The sequence below is a fragment of the Podarcis bocagei genome, assembly GCF_964188305.1.
Source record: "Podarcis bocagei genome assembly, chromosome: 17".
NCBI classification, from domain to species: Eukaryota; Metazoa; Chordata; class Lepidosauria; order Squamata; family Lacertidae; genus Podarcis; species Podarcis bocagei.
This window is the reverse complement of record NC_138143.1, coordinates 22,976,222-22,997,063: the sequence shown is the minus strand read 5'-3', so window position 1 is coordinate 22,997,063 and position 20,842 is coordinate 22,976,222. Positions and strand designations below refer to the sequence as shown.

The 20,842-nt window shown below is 42.1% G+C and overlaps 1 protein-coding gene across 27 annotated transcripts in view; it reads left to right on the top strand.

The window, feature by feature from the left end:
* PTPRD (protein tyrosine phosphatase receptor type D) overlaps positions 1 to 20,842 on the top strand; it is a 1,185,728-nt gene that overhangs the window by 370,610 nt on the left and 794,276 nt on the right. For all 27 annotated transcript variants that reach the window (XM_081176033.1, XM_081176022.1, XM_081176026.1 and 24 more), the window contains one exon: positions 14,816 to 14,859. The gene's annotated coding sequence lies outside the window, so the exon portion shown is untranslated. The remainder of the gene's footprint in view (positions 1 to 14,815; positions 14,860 to 20,842) is intronic.

The following is a 20,842-nucleotide window of genomic DNA, read 5'->3' as shown; positions in this document are numbered from 1 at the left end:
TTATCAGTGGGAACCCATTCAATGGTGTTAGTATCCTTTTTGATTCTCGGAAGAGGACTAATAGGAGGGCATTTGTGGGGCTACTTAATACATACATGCATATATTTCAACTATTAGACATTTTTTTGATTACTCAAAACCTGAGGCCAGTTTAGATGATACTGCAGTGATTTATCTGAACTTGTTCGTGGTGCAAGTGCACCAGTCCTGCCTGTACCATCACATGGAAACGTGTTGTCCATATAGGGCCTGAGTGCATACAAACCAGTATAATTAATGTCAAAATTACAGTCACTTTCCTAACTTCTAGAAACTGGCAGTGCAACTCAATGCAACTCATGCATTCTTTGACATGTATGACCCAACTAGTTGGTTCCTCCCTGCATTGGTGACAGCAGGTGGGATGCCCACCAGCTCCATCTATAAGGCTAGATTGTTCCCTTAAAGCAGTGTTTCTGAAACTTGGGTCCCCAGCTGTTGCTGGATTACAACTCCCATTATCCCTGACCACTTGTCCTGCTAGCTAGGGATGATGGGAATTGTAGTCCAACAACTGCTGGGGACCCAAGTTTGGGAAATGCTGCCTTAATGTATCATCTGAACAGGCCCTTGATGACATATGGCTAAATGCGAAAATATATTACACTGAGAAGCCTTGCATTTGAAGAGAGAAGGAGGCTAAAATCTGGAAGAAGCAATCTCTAAGTAATTCATGAACAAAGTAGTGAGCTCTCTTAAAAATATGGAGGCATAAAATGCTTTTCATGAACATCTCTCTTCAGGGCTATCCCTTAGGTTCTCAAGCTGGACACTCAAAAATTGTACTTCCCAATAGTTATAGATATGAAATGTCAATGAAACAATATGTAATATGTAATTACGTCAGTTGGATATAAGGAGATAGATAGCTGGTGATAGATAGATAGATAGATAGATAGATAGATAGATAGATAGATAGATATAGATATCACAACGCGTTGAGATTTAAAATGTAATTTTTAAAGACTAGTGATTAATGAACTGGCAAAGGTACAGGTTCACAAGGAACATGTTGCTACCTCTGAAATATAAAATAAATAGAAGATTTGAGAACTTGGGGGTGCTTAGAGAATTGTAGCAAACTCTGCCTCAGGAGAAAGCAAAATTGGATTCTATGGCTGTTTTGGAAAAAAATGGATATCAAGAATATTAAAACATGGATATGAAAAGTTTAGCTCAGAAGATGATGACTCCATTTTCTTGCTTTATTTCTCTTACACACACCTCATAAAGGATACAGCTTTTCATTAATTGAAAACTTCCTTACAAATCTAGACAGGTATAAAATCTATGAGCCACAACTTCTGTGCCTATACTTGCATATATACAGCTCTAGATCATTGGACAAAACCTCTGGATTCTTTTTTTCTTGACATTTTGCTAGCAGACAAATGAGGAACTTGTAAACATTAGCCAATAAAATAAAATAAAATAAAATAAAAATAACAATCCACAGCATGTTTACTAAGAAGTAAGCCCCACTGTGTTTAATGGTGCTTTACTCCCAGATAAGTGTTTACAAGTTTGTAGTCTGGCAGAGCAATACAACCCCATTGTTGCACAGGGGGAGGGTGGAGAGTTTGAACTGGGCAGAGGTGACCCTTTGCCTAGCCCTGCCAGCCTACACTAGCTTTCCATTCCACTGGACCAGAGTCCATTTTTTCCACCTGCTGAACAGGTAGGTGCAGGTGTCACCTGGAAGCAAGGAAGGAACACAGCTGAGTAGGCCTGGAATCCATTGGATGGCATGATTGCATCAGGATCAGTCCCTGCACTAGATGTAGGCTGGTGCAGAGATCTGCCTGCCTTCCCACCTTCCAGCTGCTAGCAGCATTAGCCTAAAATCTTTAGAAATCCAAATTGTAATTCACAGATTCTTTTCCTATATATTCCCTTTGTTTAGCCTGAGGTTGGATTCATATATTATCTCCTGCTCTATTGCACATAGTTAGTTCGCTGCAGAAGTGAAATTCATAAGGAAGGCAATCCTAACCTCAAGAGTATGACCAAAGGAGATTCCTTCCAGATAAGTGTATATAGGATTGCAACTATTAAACTTGATCACCTCATTACATTAATTGCACCACCCCACATAATCAAAAGCCCCATAAATTCTGCACTTCACATGTGACATACGGGTGCCTTTTCATACCCTGTATCTGAAAAAGAGGTGATATCCTCAGTTTCTTCCATGTACATGTTTAATTCATTTATACTATATAACACAACATTGTAATTGTCACCATCCTCTTGATCAATTGTAAGTTTGAGAATGCATTTCCTTTCACATAAGATTCGAATTTAAGAGAAATTGAAATGAGGGGAATGCATTTATCTTATCCAACAGCAATGCAAATGATGTTGTAGAGTTCTGTGGCTTTTCTGCAGTTATCACTGCATTGTAACCAATATTTCAGAAAGGTGTTTTTTTTTAATAAAAAAAAAATCACTAATGGATTTGCTCCTAACCTATGGCAACAGTGCTGGTCAGTTGCCTTTGGTATCACTCGTGTATGCATTGAGCTGATAAGTACTGTAGTTCATTTTCCTCTTGGGCAAGCACAAGAGTGGGGTTTTTTTGGTTTTTTTTAAGAAAGGAGAGAGAAAAACCTTCAGACTAATAATTACCTTAGGTTGAGACACAAATAGTGAAATACACTTGATTGCTTTCCAATTCTTAGTAGAATTTAATGAAATATACCTGCCTGTTTCAGCAAGAGGGAAGGGGAATTGTTAGCCGTTTCCCCGGATACTGTTAATGTAACTATCTAATTTCCTTTGAACTGTGTTACATTCAACAATACTAGTGTGATAATGTTACAATTAAAGAAAAAAGAGGGGTAGAATAATGGCTGTATACTGTATTTTGTGCCCCATAAGACGCTCCGGCCCATAAGACGCACCTAGTTTTTTGGGGGGGAAATAAAGAAAAAAAAATTATTTCCCCCCCCCCAGGTGCGGGGCTGGAAGAACCAGGTCGGGGAACAGTGGGAAGGCACGCTCTGCCTCCCCGCTGTCCCCTGAGCTTGTGGGGCTGGCGATGGGGAGAAGTGCACCAGTCCCGGGAGGGCAGGCAGCTCTGTGCCGCCATCCCGAGCGGGGCGGGACTTGGCGCCCCGCTCCGGATGGCGGTGCAGACCTGCCTGCAGTCCCGGACGGCAGGCAGCTCTGTGCCGCCATCCAGAGCGGGGCGGGACTTAGCGCCCCGCTCGGGATGGTGGCGCAGAGCTGCGCTGGTCCCAGGACCGCAGGCAGCTCTGCACGGCCACCGGGAGCGGGGCGGAGCTTCTCCCCCGGCTCCCGGTGGCCGGGCAGAGCTGCGCTGGTCCCAGGACCGCAGGCAGCTTTGCGCGGCCATCTGGAGCGGGGAGGGCTTCTCCCCCGGCTCCCGGTGGCCGCGCAGAGCTGTGCTGAGCCGGGACTGCAGGCAGCTCTGCGCATCCCTCGGAGCCGGTCTCCCGAGGGTTGCGCAGAGCTTCCTGAAGCCTGGAGAGCGAGAGGGGTCGGTGCGCACCGACCCCACTCGCTCTCCAGGCTTCAGCGAAAGCCTGCATTCGCCCCATAAGACGCAGGCACATTTCCCCTTCATTTTTGGAGGGGAAAAAGTGTGTCTTATGGGGCGAAAAATACGGTATATGTATATGTATATTTGTGTGTGTGTGTATCACAGAGAAAGAGATCAGATTCATGACATGCTTTTCCTTGCATCTTCTTTCACGCCCTGTGCTGTTCCACAAAATCTTCCAGATCTCCTGAGCAGATTTTCAGGATGTGCAGGGGAAAGAGGGAGCTGAGTAACTACAAGCTATAATGGCTATGCTGTACCTTCACTGCTGGAGGTTGTATCCCTCTGAATTCCTGCTGCTGGGAAATGCGTGTGGGAAGAGTGCTGTTAAATTCAGGTTCTGCTTTTGGGCTTCCCATGGGCATCTGGTTGGTCAACTGTGACTGTCAGTTTGCATTTCTTAGTACAGAAAGTATTGATCTGATGTGTAGAGATCATTCCTATTCTAATTAATTCAAGAGGGTTCCGGAAGCTTCTGCGTGTGAAAGAAACAAGCAGAAGGTTCGTGATGTTTGGGTTATTCCTTCAGAGAAGCTGAGTAGAGCTGGTTTAAGCTGGTTCTCTTATCTCTTTATGTCAAGGTCATGCTGACTATAAAAGTAAGGCCAGAAGGAACCTGGGTTTCACTTTCTCTTTCTGACTCCCTTCCTTCTGGTGTGGTGTTCTGTGCATAGTACAGTCATACCTCGGCTTGAATACGCTTCGAGTTGAGCGCGTTCGAGTTGCGCTCCACGGCAACCTGGAAGTAACGGAGTGTGTTACTTCCGGGTTTCGCCGCCTGCGCCTGCGCACTCAAAATGATGTCACGCGCATGCGCAGAAGCGGCGAAAAGCGACGCACACGTGTGCAGATGTGCCATCACTAGTTACGTTTGCTTCTAGATGTGAACGGGGCTCCAGAACAGATCCCGTTCGTATCTAGAGGTACCACTGTATGCTTAGTTGTTAAGGTTTAGACATATAATAAGTTATTGTAAGTTTAAGTTATATCTGCTGCAACTGGATTTCTTATGGACAGGGCCAATCCTGAATGTATTGGATTTGTGACCATTATGCTCATTTGCCTTCAGTAGCAGTAAAGCTCTGCTGGGTGAAATATTAATTGCCTCTGGTCCGTTTGGCGGGGGGGGGGGAATCCTCCAACGTCTTTAAGTTTTTACTCTGCTAACTATACATTGGAGTTCTGCTCTGGATCAATATTGAGTAGAATTTCATGACAGTGACAACAGGATGCTAGACTAGATAAGCTTTGGGCCTGATCTAGCAGGCTATTACTATGTTCTTATCTACCATCTTTTTTTCCTGTTGACCATGAACCAAGGAACTTGTGTGTCCCCCCCCCCCCAAGGATAGCAGCAGACCTGGGTACTTCAGTCCTTGCATATTCCTTCTTCCCTTTCTTATTTGTAACCTGAAACCTATATAAAAGGTAAAGGTAAAGGGACCCCATTAGATCCAGTCGCGGATGACTCTGAGGTTGCGGCACTCATCTCGCTTTATTGGCTGAGGGAGCCAGCATACAGCTTCCGGGTCATGTGGCCAGCATGACTAAGCCGCTTCTGGTGAACCAGAGCAGTGCATGGAAATGCCATTTACCTTCCCACCAGAGCGGTACCTATTTATCTACTTACACTGTGACTTGCTTTTGAACTGCTAGGTTGGCAGGAGCAGGGACCAAGCAACGGGAGCTCACCCCATCACAGGGATTGGAACCGCCAACCTTCCAATCAGCAAGTCCTAGGCTCTGTGGTTTAACACAGCGCCACCCACACCCCAATGAAAACTATATAGCACCTAAAAGAAAAAAGAAAAAGCCTCATTTGGATGTTTGCTTTCCTTCTGCTATATTTCATCTTGCACCTGTGCCCAGATGCAAAATCCATGGTTTCCATACTTCCCCCTTGCTTTGTTTTCCATTGAGCCTGGTGAAGAGAATTCAAAAATTTGCAAGCTGTTTTATGATATTTTGGTTGGACTAATAATAAAGATGTTGTCTAAATATGAATTTTAAAATCTTACACATATTTTCAGTTCTACTGAAATTGATAGGGCTTATTCCCAAGGAAATCTGCACCAGATGATAGCACAGTGCTATAATTCTATGCAAATTTACCTGTGAGTAAGTCCTATTAAACATGATGAAGCTTACTTCTGAGCAAATATGTATAGAATGGTGCCATAAGTGACTGAACAATGTTCTGCTGAAACTTGTCATAATGCAAGGATAACACTACAGAAAAGCTTGCAAATCCTGAGCAGAATGTGGCAGCTGCTACAAACTGAACTGCTACACTGCAGTGGTTTAGGACAGTGAAAAAGAACATTGCATCTAATTGAAACTGCAGGAGAAATGTAGGGAGGCAGAATGTAATTACACAAATTGGAATTTGTCCAGGACACCAGGGTTAACATGCCTACTCCTTTTTTAAAAGATGGAAAGAGAGAAAGAAAATGTTTTGATGCTTGTTGATATATTTCACCCACACAGTGTCTCTTAAGCCAGTTGCAAATAATAGGCAACGTGAAGAGAGGAGAGCCTTGAAATTTTCCTTTCTAAGGAAATACTGCTCCCTGAAATGTTCTTCCATAAGGACGGGCTTGGCAAACACCCTCTTTCCTCTAGGTAGCAAAGTGATTAATAAAAAGTTAAGGATGTGGAGGTGTATAGCCAGTTTAAAACCCAGCAAACTGTCGTCAATGTTAATGTGGCAAAAATCAAAATTCCTCATTGGCCGTGCAGCTCAATAAGTTATACTGGGCTTTTGTGAGGATTAAATTGTATACATCTCATGTATATTGATTGATCCTCGAAGAAAGGACAGAATTATTTGTGTTGATGATACTTACTGAAATTGTGAGATTTAATTTTATCTATTTGCTTTTCAAAATTCATGTTGGATAGAGGATGTATTTTGCTATGCAGCTGTTCTAATGAGTGTCTATTCCTTGTGGATTTTCTCACGTCCATATTAGTTTGATGAGGTGGATAAAGCACAATCCTTACATTAGTGTGTGTGTGTGTGTGTGTGTGTGTGTGTGTGTGTGTACAGACACACTCACTCACTCAAATGCTTCATGTCTTTTGTAGGAAGGATTGAGTCATATATGATTAAATTTAAAGCCATCTATAAGTGGCTTGTAATTCATAAGCATCCCACATGGATTTGGGCCTTCATATGTTCACATGAAGGTGACACAGGTGGTACTGTGGTCTAAACCACTGAACCTCTTGGACTTGCCAATCAGAAGGTTGGTGGTTTGAATCCCCATGACGGGATGAGCTCCCTTTGCTCAGTCCCAGCTCCTGCCAACCTAGCAGTTCAAAAGCATGCCAAAAAGTGCAAGTAGATAAATAGGAACCGCTCCAGCGGGAAGATAAACGGCATTTCCAGACACTGCTCTGGTTTTGGTGTTCTGTTGCACCAGAAGCGGCTTGGTCATGCTGGCCACATGACCCAGAAAAACTGTCTGTGGACAAATGCCGGCTCCCTTGGCCTGTAAAGCAAGATGAGCACCGCAACCCCAGAGTCGTTTGTGATTGGACTTAACTTTCAGGGGTCCTTTACCTTTTTTATGTTCACATGAGGCTTCAGGCTGTGCAGCAGAACACAGGCCAGAGATGGAAAGCCCAAAAGGGACATCTATGCTGCTATGTGGTTCAGTGGTGACTTCAAGTCAAAGACTGAGTTCTAATTCATTGCTTCTTAGGCCACTTAGGAACCTCCTTTTTCTTTCCTTTTGTGCCACTGCCCAAGGTGTGGTAAAACTTGTGGCAGCTGCCAACTGGAGCTGGTTATCTGGCCCCCCAAGAAAAATATACCTCGTGGAATAATAATACTTCAAAACATAATATTGTTCTCCAGGACAGGGTTCTCTTGGCTGCCTGGATGGAGGATGTAAAGGAGCATGTGAGTGTGTGTGGAGAGAGAGAGAGAAATGCATTCATTGCTTCACTTGCTTTTGTTTCAGGCCCCTCCCATCACTGGCATGGGGTTCCTGGAAGATAACCCAAAAGTCTCTGGTCTTGGGGGGGGGGGAGAGATTCCCCTGCCTCTGTTCTGCTCAGTGATATTCGTCTTTGGCTTCCTTCAGGCTTCACATGCTTCTCTGAGCCATGTCTTCCGTTCCTCAATGCCCACAAACTTCCTGCTTTTTCTTCAGCTGATCCAGAGCCACACACACAATCTACTCCTTGGCCAGAGCCAAGGGGGATCGTGGCATCTGACACAACAATTACCTTAGTGTGATGTTGAGTTCCTCTCAGTATCCCCACAGCTCCCAGCAAAAAGTCACAACACTTTACAGACATTTAACCATTTACCAATGCTGTTTTTCTAGACAAAGAGGTGCTGGAACTCACCATGAACTCATCTCTTGTTCTCTTAGAAGGGCAATGGTGCTCACCTGAGACGTGTCGGAGCTGAGCTGTGGTGAGCTCTGGCTGAAAAAAAGTCCTTTAAACATTTTTTAAAAACAAAATTTTACCTCAGAAACAAAATGGTTTCTCTACACACACATAGTGGAAAGTGACTGAACAAAGCGTGGCAATTTCACACTAAGCCCGTTGTCTCGAAATGCCCTTCATGGCAGTCTCAACCAAATTCCCCAACAACATTAAAAACAGATCCCTATATTGATTATAAGGCGACTTCAATCCCAGAGTGTGTATGTTTGTAAGATCGGCTGAGCACCCAATCTGGTATCACTAACGCCTGGGAAATCAAACTGCTTTACATCTTGTAAAAGCAGTTGAAGTTCCACATGTACATGTGCTTTGTTTAAGAAGAGGACACTAGGTTCACATAAAGGACAAGCACAAAACAAAACAAAAACTCTTAGGGGTAAACTAAAGAAAAGAAATTCCCCTCCAGCAGATTCATAGAGATAACTGTGTTATCAGTAGAGATGTGCCTTCCCTAATGCCGAACGTTACATGACTTGCACTGACAAGATTAGCCCCAGTTGAAATGAGAAAGAAATAAAAGGCAAAGACTGCTTTCCCACCCATGCAATTTGTTGAAGGAGCAACAAAGTAATGTGCTAATGTAAATAAAAAAGGACTGATTGTATTACACGTCAAGGCCCCGGCGCACCCCCAAGAATAATAAAAACACATTGACACAGAATTTTAGGTTAAAGGTTAATGGGCAAAATTTAGGCCACAACTTTATTTACTACAGCAATGTGAGTTGTATTGGCTTAAAAAAAGGGTAAAGGACCCCTGACAGTGAAGTCCAGTTGCGAACGACTTTGGGGTTGCGGCACTCATCTCGCTTTACTGGCCAAGGGAGCCAACATTTGTCCGCAGACAGTTTTTCCCGGTCATGTGGCCAGCATGACTAAGCCACTTCTGGCGAACCAGAGCAGCGCACGGAAACACCGTTTACCTTCCCTATTTATCTACTTGCACTTTGACGTGCTTTCGAACTGCTAGGTTGGCAGGAGCTGGGACAGAGCAATGGGAGCTCACCTCATCACAGGGATTTGAACCGCCGACCTTCTGATCGGCAAGCCCGAGAGGCTCAGTGGTTTAGGCATTGGTAATAACTATATCTGACTCCTGCCCGCCTTGCAGGAAGTCTAGAAGGGTAAACCACCAACAGAGGTAGCTCCATCGATGGCAACCAACTGAAGCTTGCCCCTGGGTTCCCGCTGGGTCCTGGCATGACCCTAGTCCCCCAAGCGGACTTTGGCTGAAATCCAGACCCACAGATTCCTTTACCGGAGTACCCTTGCACCTGGAGGGGTAAGTGATGGCCGCATCTCCCCTCCCCCACATCTCACTAAGCCAATGCCTAACTGCCAAACCTTGTGAGACAGGGCCTTTTCTGTGGCAGCACCCAATTTATGGAATTCCCTCCCTAGAGAGGTTAGACTTGCCCCATTCCAGATGACTTTTAGATGGACAGCAATATCATTTTTATTCTTCGTGGTTTTAGTGTGTTTGTGTTTGGTGTTATTGCTGTTGAGGGTTTAAGATTAAATCTTTAATGTTAAAAGTATTTGGTGATATTTTCAGTTTTGTTATTGTTTCAACTTTCTGTGTGTGTTTTCTTTCTTGTGTACTACGTCTGTTAGAGCCTGGCCAACTGCCAGAACTGTATTGAATGCATATCTTTATTGTGAAATGAAATATGTGATGCTTGTCACATTTTAACATGCCTTGGAAACAGCCTTTGCCCATCAGAATCAATTTTGAATGTTGATGTGTGCTTTGATAAAGATGAAATATAGTCATAGAAGTTTTAAGGATTGCATTTTCTCCAAATATATTTATTCTAAAATGGAAATGCAATAAATGTTTTGTATAAAACACAGTCCTTCGGTGTGCCTTCTATTAATTCAAGAATATGTGTAAAGTATGCATTAGTTTGGCATCTCATGTCTTTCCGTACTCCGCTCTGTTAGAAAGAATTTGATATTCAAAATAACTCTCTAGTAAACTTTTATCTAGTCCCCCCTTGTTTTTCTTCACTGTGTATATTTGACTATAATTGACAAGCTGTTCCAAGGAATTAAGTATTCCCCAGCTAGATGGCCTTTGTAAAGAGGAATATCCTTGAAGGTAATCAACAAACTGAAACACAGCATGTTTTCTTAGCTTGTAATTCCTGATAAATCAATACCAGGCAAACACTCTTACTTTAAAGGTTAAATACTTTAAGCCCTTTGGTAGTAATTGAGTGTATTTTCAAGAGAGGTTTAATTTTGATGGGAGTGGGGGTTTTGGTGTGTTCCTCCCACCCCCATCAATTCTAATACTTCAATCCTCATGCTTGTGACAGCAAATATTGTAGATTGCTCAGCAGCAGCTCATACTGGATCCAAATAAATATACACAGATGCTTCTGTTAGAATAAATGCCTCCAAATACAATGGTATCTCAGGTTACATACACTTCAGGTTACATACGCTTCAGGTTACAGACTCTGCTAACCCAGAAATAGTACCTCGGGTTAAGAACTTTGCTTCAGGATGAGAACAGAAATCGCACGGCAGCAGCAGGAGGCCCCATTAGCTAAAGTGGTGCTTCAGGTTAAGAACAGTTTCAGGTTAAGAATGGACCCCCAGAACGAATTAAGTACTTAACCCGAGGTACCACTGTACTACATCTTTTGGATCTTCAAGTGAGGAAACTGATATAATTGTATATAATCTTATACGGTCCACTATAAAAGTCTTGCCTTTTAAAAGACTGTTAACTTCAGAGTTTATTGTTGCAGTAGTTGCAGTGGATTGACTGTCATTCAACTGCCCTGCCAATGTTAATAGACATAGGCCAGGATCCAATGAACTACTTGAGCCATGTCAAAGACTTGGAGGTGCCCACGACCCAGTGCCAAATGGCATAAGTGCCTCTGCAAGTTCTCTGTGGCATGGAAGACTGCTATTTGCAAAGCATAATTCCAAAACTCTTTGAGTGTACAGAACTAATTATATAGTTATTTCGATCCTAGTGTTGTTTTGCTTCCATTTTGAAAGCTATTATGGGAACAAGAATATCAGATAAAGTTTATTTTGCCTTCCTTGTCTGCAGTATTCTACAAAAAAGAGAGAGAGAGAGCTGGGGGAAGACATCTTCTGTATTGTGATGTATTTGAAACATACCCAGAAAATGCAATACAGTAGATGGCTAAGAATATGTTGTTTCCAATGTTAGGGATTGAATCCTATGCATACTTGGGACCATAGTATACGACTTGACTTTTAGCAGAGCCAGCCAAACTTTGAGGCAAGGTGAGATGATTGCCTCAGGTGGCAGGATCCACAGGGGCAGCAGAACCAGCGTCTGAGAAATATGTCACCCATGGCTGCTGCCACAGGACAGCAACTATGGCAGTGTGTTCCCTGGAACTCCCTCTGTTGCCTCCTTGGCAGCTCCCACCACCACCACCACCATCATGCAACCTCCACAGCAAAGTAATTAGCAAAACTATCAGCAGTTAAAAACAAACAAGCAACAGTTTTGACAACAGGCCACAAAATCACACAGCAGTCTGCTTTATGCTGTTTATGAACCACCAGAAGCATTCATCTGTCACTACCTGAGTTGTTCAGATTCATGGTGGCCTAGATTGTGGTATGGGGAGCATCCGTTATTGTTCTGCTATTTGAGGAGTCATTGGTGTAAAAATCACGGAGCCAGATTTTGGCCACCTTACATTTTGTGCTGGTTCCCTGAGCCACTGGTTTCAATTTAGAAGGTGGGGAGAAGATAAATATGGATTGTATCCAACGGTGGTGTGACCAATCACTCATACTCACTTGGAGGCCTCTGTGTCCCTGAAAACCTTTTCTGGTGTGCTAGGGTTCCTCTGAACAGTGTGCACTGTGTAACAGGGGAGTGCAAAATTGCATGCATGGTGCATTTTGCTTTAACAATCTTCCCTAGTCCTCCTGCTGACCACACAGATGCTTTTAATTTAAAAGGAATGCGTGAGAATAATCTTTTAGAACTATATTCTATTTCCAACCATTCCTCATCCAGAAATGTACTTGCCGAATTAATGCAGGACATGTTTTACACTCGTCAATGTGTTCCATATAGATATTGATCAACAAAGCCAGCAAGAGAAGTTTTGACATATTTGACAAGTGACAAGATCAAGTCACTATACTTAAAGGTGAACTGCAAAGACATTTTAAAAACCCAGATCCTTAGAGGGAAAAAATCAAAAATCTATATTTTGTGTGCTGCATTGAAATTTCCAAGACGTAACATATATAACTACAGCAATATTTTTACCAATACAGCAGTTTCATTAGTTGCAAAACATGTACATTGTTTCAGTAGATTTAGATGCAACAGTTCAATCCTTATGCATTGTTATGGTACCAAGGTGTTGCCCGAGAGCAAGTAGGCAAATGCCTCCCTGCTTGGCTGTGAAGCCTTGCTTTTGATGCCAAAATAAACTTTCTCTGTGCAGAGCACCACTCTCCCGTGGCTGGCTCATTCACTGGCAGAATCTGTGAGTGGGCGATCCTTAAACCTTCCCCAGCAGAGTAGTTTCTTGATGCCCAATCTGCGCCTCCCCTCTCGGTGCGGAAGCCTACTGCGCAGGGAGGGCGTGGGTAACGGAGGACCTCTCTCCTCCCCGCTTTGCCCAGGCAAGGTGTTCTGGCACCGCCTCGCTTCCTCCGAGCCCTGAAGCTCCTCTCCATTGGAGGCGTGGTAATCTCCTCCGCTGAGGAGGTGCTGCTTCCCATGATCTTTGGGGGCTCTCTGTAATCCATTTGGCTTTTCCCTTCTCGCCCCTGACCCGATGGAAGTTCCCTGACATGCATGTTTACAAAAAAAAAAAAAGTAAGTTCCACTGAGTTAGGCAAATGGTTATCAGTGGTGTAGCACAGGTTGCCAGCTTTGGAAGAGGGAAGTTGCAGGGCTGAGCCAGTTTACGACTGCTATATTTGCAACTTTATTGACTCTCCTTTCTGCCCCAGCCACTTAGTGCAGCAGTACCACCCCATAAGGCCCCACCAGTTGTGGGGGAGATTTGGGTTGTGACCTTGGTATATAAAGGTGATGGCACAAGAAATGGGTAATATCACAGGCAACAAAACACATGGAATGAAATGTATTTGTTTATTATTGTTGTAAAAATGACTTTTCTATTCCTCAATATGTAAAAAAGTCTCAATTTTATAGTAATATGGTGGGAGAATGTTCAGAATGGTATTGCTTTTGCAGTATTTACGAACAAGCTACCTTCCGAAGAATTATTGCAGCAAACATGCAATTGGATAATACTCTCAGAAAATGGAATTTTCATATCTCATGAAGTACTGCATTTGTTTTTAAAATCTTGGAATTATTAGATTTGTAACAAATAAACTCATGAGAGTTGAAGTTTTCAATATTTTCAGCTAGAAGGTTTATTCCTTAAATAAAGCAGAATTTATGAACAGTGATAGCTAAAGTAAAAAGTGCAGGAAATAAGGTTATACTCAAGGGAAAGTTATGTTTACCAAATGTATGGGGTTTTTTTTTGGAAAACTCTAATCTGGCCTCATAAGATTGCTGTACACAAAAGAGAAGTCAGTGTGTTTCTCTGTTAATCAGTTGGCCGCTATTGTCCCCATATACAATTCTCTCACACCCCTTTTTGCCTTTACTTTTATACTGACTCACCTATCTGTTCCATGCATCGAGACTATGGAACTTGTGTTGTCATACTACAAGTCCCATCATCCCCAATCACTGCCCATGCAGACTTGGGTGATGGGAATTGCAGGCCATCACTGGTAAGGTCAGAGGTTCCTTATCATTTCCATATGCTCACACCTTTTGTGGCACAATAAGTTCATTTTTTGTTGTTGTGCAGAAAGGTCATTGTTTCTTTTGAAATAAAAACCACGCTCTCAGGTAACTTGCATTGCGCTTTCTGTGATAAACACCTGCATCTGTAGCTATATCAGTGCTATTGGGCAGGAAAAAAATCTGTTTGAAAGATATTGGTCAGGCCATATGGACAGCTTTTCACTCCAGCAATGGATTTCACACAGGTCTATTCTGAATCTGTGTGCATAAAATGCACAGATTCAGGCATGGCATAGGAGCATTGTACATGTACCGTATTGGCCTGAATATAAGCCTCACTTCTTTCCCAAATTCTGACCGTGAAAAGTTAAAGTGTGGCTTATATTCGCGACCTTATGGTATGCATCCAGGAATGCAGGGCAAATAGTGCCAGGAGCATGGCAAAGTGGTGCCCGCCCCATGCGTATTCCCCGTCCTCTCCCCCAAGGCCAGGAAGGGAGAGAGAGAGGAAGGGGAAAGGCCATTGGCAACACAGCGCAGCAACCCCCCCCCCCCCAACATGCAGCCAAGAGCAGTGAGGAAGGGAGTGGCTTATATTCAGGTATTTTTCCTTTTTTTCTCTCCCCCCCATTTTAAAGGTGCAGCTTATATTAGGGTGCGGCTTATATTCAGGCCAATACGGTACTTTTTCCCAAAAGGAAGAAAAAACTGTAAATAGAAGGGGATGAGAATTCCTTAAAAAAAACAACATACAGCCATTGTATCTTTCAATTGGATTTCGTTTGAAATTTTATACTTTTATGGTTTTTATGTTCCCAAGTTACAGAAGACAATTGGAATTTTTGTTTCATTAAAAAGCAAATAGATTTGTATGCAATTCTGATTATGGTATTTTTTTTTAATGAAACATGATTCAAATACTGATTAAAACAATACACTTTTTTTTCCTTTTAGCTCTCTGTCCTGAGACACAACAGCAGGATGTGCCTTGGAGAAGGGTAAGTAACCCAGTTTGGTATATGTAAGAGGGCCTCAGGGTATGTGTTTAGTTTGTCTGTTGATGTATGTGTGAGCAGTAGATACATTTGATCTAGCTACATTATATAAAGATCATTTTGGGGCATTTTTCTCTTTACCAAACTCTGATACACTTGGTTTGTGTGTGCTTTTGGAGAATTTTTTTTTTTTATATTCAATAACTAATTTCCCAAAACGTGATGCACTCTAGCCATTAAGTCTGCAGAATTCAAGGATACAACCACAAACAGGATGGCAAGGAGGAAGTGATAATGTGGTCAGGAGTTTATTTGGGCTGTTGCATGTGCAGCCTCCATCCTCCATTTCAAAATTACCACCCTGAAACCTCCTTCTTGCAATAGTTTTCCTTCTTAAAAAGTTCTTCTCCAGGTGCATAATATAGTTCTAGGCAGACGTAAGTCTCCAGAAAGTCTGGAGAAATTGCTTTTAATACAATGATTGAGGGAAGCAGAGGAAAGGAAGCAGGTGCTTCAGGAAAGTCATTAGGAAAGCCGGAAGGCAAGAAGACAGAATCCTGAGAAGAGGTAAGAATGGTTCTTATTCATAGCCAATCTCCAGCCTCTGTTCAGTGACCATTGTATCTCCTAAATTCCACCCCTTCGGTGCAGAACACACAGAGTTAACTTACAGACGTTCCAAAACAATAGCCCTACTTGCAGTTATGTATAAGATAAACAAGCTATAGCTTAGGGCCCCACTCTCTTGGGGGCCCCCAAAAAATTAAAGAGGAAAAAACTGGATGTACATTTCCAAAATATAACATAAAAAACAGATAAAATAAAACCTACATACAGCAACAGTGTTTTGTGTTGTGTAAGCTCCTATGATGTGAGTGATGGGCCCCGCCTGCTAGCCTGCTCCCTAAAATATCACTGGTTTGCTCATTTCTGTATATAGGGTGCCTCCATTCTGCATGGACTTGTTGCATGGCAACAGGTGCAAATGGCTTTAGATACCTATTAGGTCCATAAATTACCATATAGCGTATATTCAACACAAAAACAGAGACAATTTGTTGTTGACAAAGGACAGCTGGACATATAAAGGGCTCCATTACCTTCAGTAGCTTAGGGCCTCATCAAACCTAAATCCGGTTTGAGCATTCAACACACCCAATATCAATTGTGTGAAGAAGAAAGAAAGGACCGTGTATTTGGGAGGCTATCTATGGCAGAGTGAGTGGCCTGCCAGCACACGAAGGTTGTCCCCATGAGGTGGATGAACACTCGGCCCTGGAGGGTTCCAGAATTCAGTAGCCTTTCCCACCCAACACACAAGGACATTGTCAAGGAGTGGCCAGCCCAAGAATCATGCAAAATTAACCCATGCTGCTTTGCTCTCCTGCATCACCAAATACCGTATCATTGCATGGGTTGAATATGATTCCTTTATACACTGTGATGTTTTCACCCAGAGGCATCCTATGTTGGTCATATAGGGTTAACAGACACATCTGTTTTGCTCAGCAAAGGCCCTCCCTACCTCTAGTTCATTCAAAGCAAACCAAAGAAGCCAAGTGACAAATATTACAGTCGGCCAAGCATTCTTAATAATGCATCCACAGCATAGAAGCCTAAATATTCACAGTTAACAAAAGTGACCATGCAACTCTCGTGCATTTGAATTTTTGGATTTTTTTTAAGGTGGTCAACCAGAAAAATGGTCATTGATCCAAGTTATTACATATATGAATATTTTAATTTATTGTGGGTTTTTAAATTGTTTGTTTTTTAAAAGAATGTCACACTTAGAGATTTGTATCACTTATATTTTGGTTTTTTAAAAAAGGAGTGATTGAGCTCGCAAATATTTTATGTTTACTGATCTGAAAGATGCTGTTCAACCCCTGTATTTTAGGAGTCACATCATCCTTTATTTTTAAGATTTCACTTCAAGTATGTTTACTGGTAAATAACATTTGCGGCTGGAATTTTTCATGGCCATTGCAGCAGTTACAAATCAAATATTTTCAAGCACTTAAATATATGATATGAAACCTGATCCCATGGCAAAAGTAAAAGGCTATTATTAAAAAATTAAAAATCTAAAATAATCTTCTCCGGTTTATAATCATAATACTGGGAAATTCAATATTTCTGCTCAAACAAAGAGGCTGGTAGACATATTTACAAAAGGCCTTATGATGTTTGCAGTTGACTTTGCAGAAGACAACATTTATAAAACCTTTACAGTGCCTGACAGGTGCCATGAATTCTCCTGAGGATTACTATATTCAGATATTGTCTTTCATTTGAACTTCAAACACACATTTTGCTAGGGAGTGTATTTTAATAGCTTTTGGAAATTAAAACCTTTGTATTTGTGTCATTCTAATATTCTCTATGAATTTACTTTTGGGAAACAAATTGCTGCAAAGCTAAATGCAATTATAATTTTGTTTAAGTAGAAAAAATGAATAAATGTAATAAGGATACACAGGGGAAACTAAGAAACATGAGTAGTTTCTGTGACTGTTTCTTCGAAGAAAGAAACAGTGAATGGGGAACAGTTGTAGGACTCCCATATTTTTTTTTAAAATGCACAGCAATCTAAACAGAGTTTTCATAAATTTGGAAATCCCAGTTTTACATTACAAGTACATTCATACCTCGTGTTGCATTTGCTTCAGGTTGAACGTTTTCAGGGTGCATCCCGTGGCGACCCGGAAGTACTGGTAAGGGTTACTTCCAGGTTTCACCGCTCACACATGTGCAGACGCTCAAAATGACGTCATGTGCATGTGCAGAAGTGGCGAATCATGACCCGCGCATGCGCAGAGGCACAGAAGCAGGTTGCATTCTGCTCATGTTGTGAACGGGGCTCCAGAATGGATCCTGTTTGCAACCAGAGGGACTGCTGTATTGTTATCCTTATACTACATCAACTGACGTACTTAAGTGGCACTGATTTCAGTGGGGCTACTTCAAATATTAGAACTCTAGATGTTTTACAGACATATGAATGATGGTAGACAGATCTTACAGGGCAGGGTGCAATCCACATAGCCCTATTCAGATGATTAAAAAGTGATCCTGGTCACATGATCACTGCCTAGGATTAATTTGCTAATGCTGGCCAAGAAGCTTTGTAGGCTGTGAATTTGAACCATTCTAGTAAAGCAACGTCATTAATGATAACAGACACATGAATCTCTCAATAGCAAAAGCTTCATCTTGCCTGGTTATCACTTTTGAAGCCTAAATGGGTTAGTACCCACATATTTTAAAAGACTAAATTCTCCTGTGTAAGCCTGCCCATCATTTCAGGCCACCTGGGGCAGTTGTCTCGTATACCCTTCCTCCATCTGAAATGTGGCTGGTGGGAACATATGAGAAAGTCTCCTCTGTTCCTCTGCCTAGCCTGTAAAATCCCTGCCCAGATCATGTGTCTGGCTCTGTTTCCCACAACATTCTGTCACTAATTAAACATTCTGGCAACAATAATTTCAGCAGGACTTCAGCATGACCAGGGTTTTATTTCATTAATATTGACTTTTCTCATGTTTGTTGTTTTATAAGGGGGAAAAACAAAACAACCTGCTGCCCTCTGTCAATTTATATGCTTTTGTTTTTACCTGATTGTTTTTAGTCTGCTACATAAGCCACCTTGGGTTTTGGACTGAAACAAAAGGACAGGATATTGTGGTTAAAAATGAATGAATGAATAATATCAATCATTTCATCCTCATGCAATCGATCACTTCTCCTAAGCACTGGTTGATGACTGAGACTGATGCTCTGGGATCTGCTGCAAATGAAACAGACATCTGGGAGCTTTGCCAGCATATTTTAGCCACCTTATTCTGAAACTTTATGTGCTGGGTGAGCTCTCAGATATAGGAAAGTCTACAGACAGAGATATCATATTTTTTAAATACTTGAGATGTGAAGTCTGAGCACTTCACCCAACATAACAATAAAAAGTTACTTGACGAGATTTCCAGAAGACTAGCTGTCGTTATTCTTCCATAACAAACTTATTAAGTGAACTTGGAACATAAGTCAGTATATTCCATCTCAATTCTCATGTTTCTGTTGGACATGGCAATTTTGCCACAATCATTTTGAATGGCAGATACATTTGAATGAATCCATTGAAACCTAGGGTTCACTCTTGCATGGGAACTGCCAAGTCTCACTATATCTGCATCTATACAAGCAATGTATTCACATATGAGGAAATGTATCCATGGTGACCTCAGCATGACTACACATTTGAGGCTGCAAAATGACCCTTTTTCAGCAAGCTCAAAGAGGCATGACTGAGCCATCATTGCTCATGACGTGGACAATTTCACCTCTGGTCAAGCAGTCTTTGCAGGTGTTTGCAACAATTCAGAAACCTGTGAATCCTATTTGACCAGAAACAATAATCATGCAAAATAACTGGAATACTGAGCAAGCCCAGTGAACAATGTCAGTATTTCAAAAGCACAGGCCCACAAATTGGCATCTTCTGCCATGTCACCCTCATATATGTAAAAACTCAGGGACACCATTTTGACCAGTACCGAACCACCTTCCTATGCTTCATATTCTCTTGATTCCTGTCTTACCCTTTGCTCTTATCATTTTTAATTTGCTTCATAAAAAAACATTGAGAACACATCAATGTACTCCCCTTTCCAAAACTTTTATTGCATGGAAGGGAGTAAATGATAGGAGAAAGAAAACAAGATTTCTGTAGAGGGAATAGCACCATCTTTGAAACTCACCAACAGGTCTCCAGACTGGGGGTGCATCTTAGCCATTGAGGCCAGATTGAGGCCAGTGGTAGCTTTTTATGAGCCCTCTCCAGGCTGTCAAGGCGGGCTAACATTTCTGTCAGATCAAGCTCCTCCTCTTCCCCAGATGGGAAAGGAGAAGAGGGCACTTGGGAGAAGCCTTCACTGCCTTTCCAGTATCCTTGAGTCCATCCCTGCCATTCTTCGGTGTTAACCTAGCAGGGAAGCCAAAGAAATCCACTCAGAAATGTCCCACCCCCAAATCTTGCCCAGGGAAAGGTGATCCCTCAAACAGACAGCACAGAAAAGGAGAGCCACATGTACAGTAATTAACCATGTGGCCCATTCCCAGCACACAAGCAGCTCCAGAAGATATGTCTGCAGTCTCCACAATGACCATGGGTAAAAAGAGCTGAATGACTAAGCAAGGAGGCTCAGAAATTACTTTTTTTAAAAAAATCACCTATGTGGTGGGGTTGTCCTAGAATATATTCAGGCCCGGGGCAACAACTGGGAAACACCCAACCAGTGTTCAGACAAGTGGGCTGAAAAGCCCAGCTCCCACAATGCCATCAAAAATCCAGTCATGGAGATGAAAGAGTTGAGGGGTGGACCAGGCAAGGGCTCATATAGTCTTGGTCCTCCCATCTTCAAAGCATGATATGCATCAGTGTGTATCCAAATGTCATGCTGGCCTGTCCTCTTCTTTGAACCCCACCCTGGCCTCAAAAGTAGTCCTGCTGCCTGATTGCGATGTATATCACTCCACAAAGTGGGGTTTCTCTAAGCGATGTCTGCCTCCTGTTCCCATACTTTAGCAAAACATTCAACAGTTTTAGCAAAACATTCAACAGCTTTCGTTTACTTGGCAGTGAAATAAAAAGTCTGGGGGTCATTTTTATTTCTTCACACACAAAAATTACCCAGTCGTTTAGACTCCCTTGGAAGTTCTGTCTGTCAAAAAAATGACATTGTATGTCAAGTGACACCTGAAATGAAAGAAATCTAAACTATAGCAAAACCGAACACTTGTTCTGACATTTAAAAGATGTGCCCTCACAGCTGCTTGATTTCTGTTTAAAAGTGATTAAATGCTTCAAAGCTGAAATATTTTATACTGTATTTATGGTATAAAAGTATGCTATTTAACTTTAAAAATACCTGAAAATGATCTTTCTCTGAGGCAGAACTGCTGCTTGCATGATTCAGCACAGTAGAAC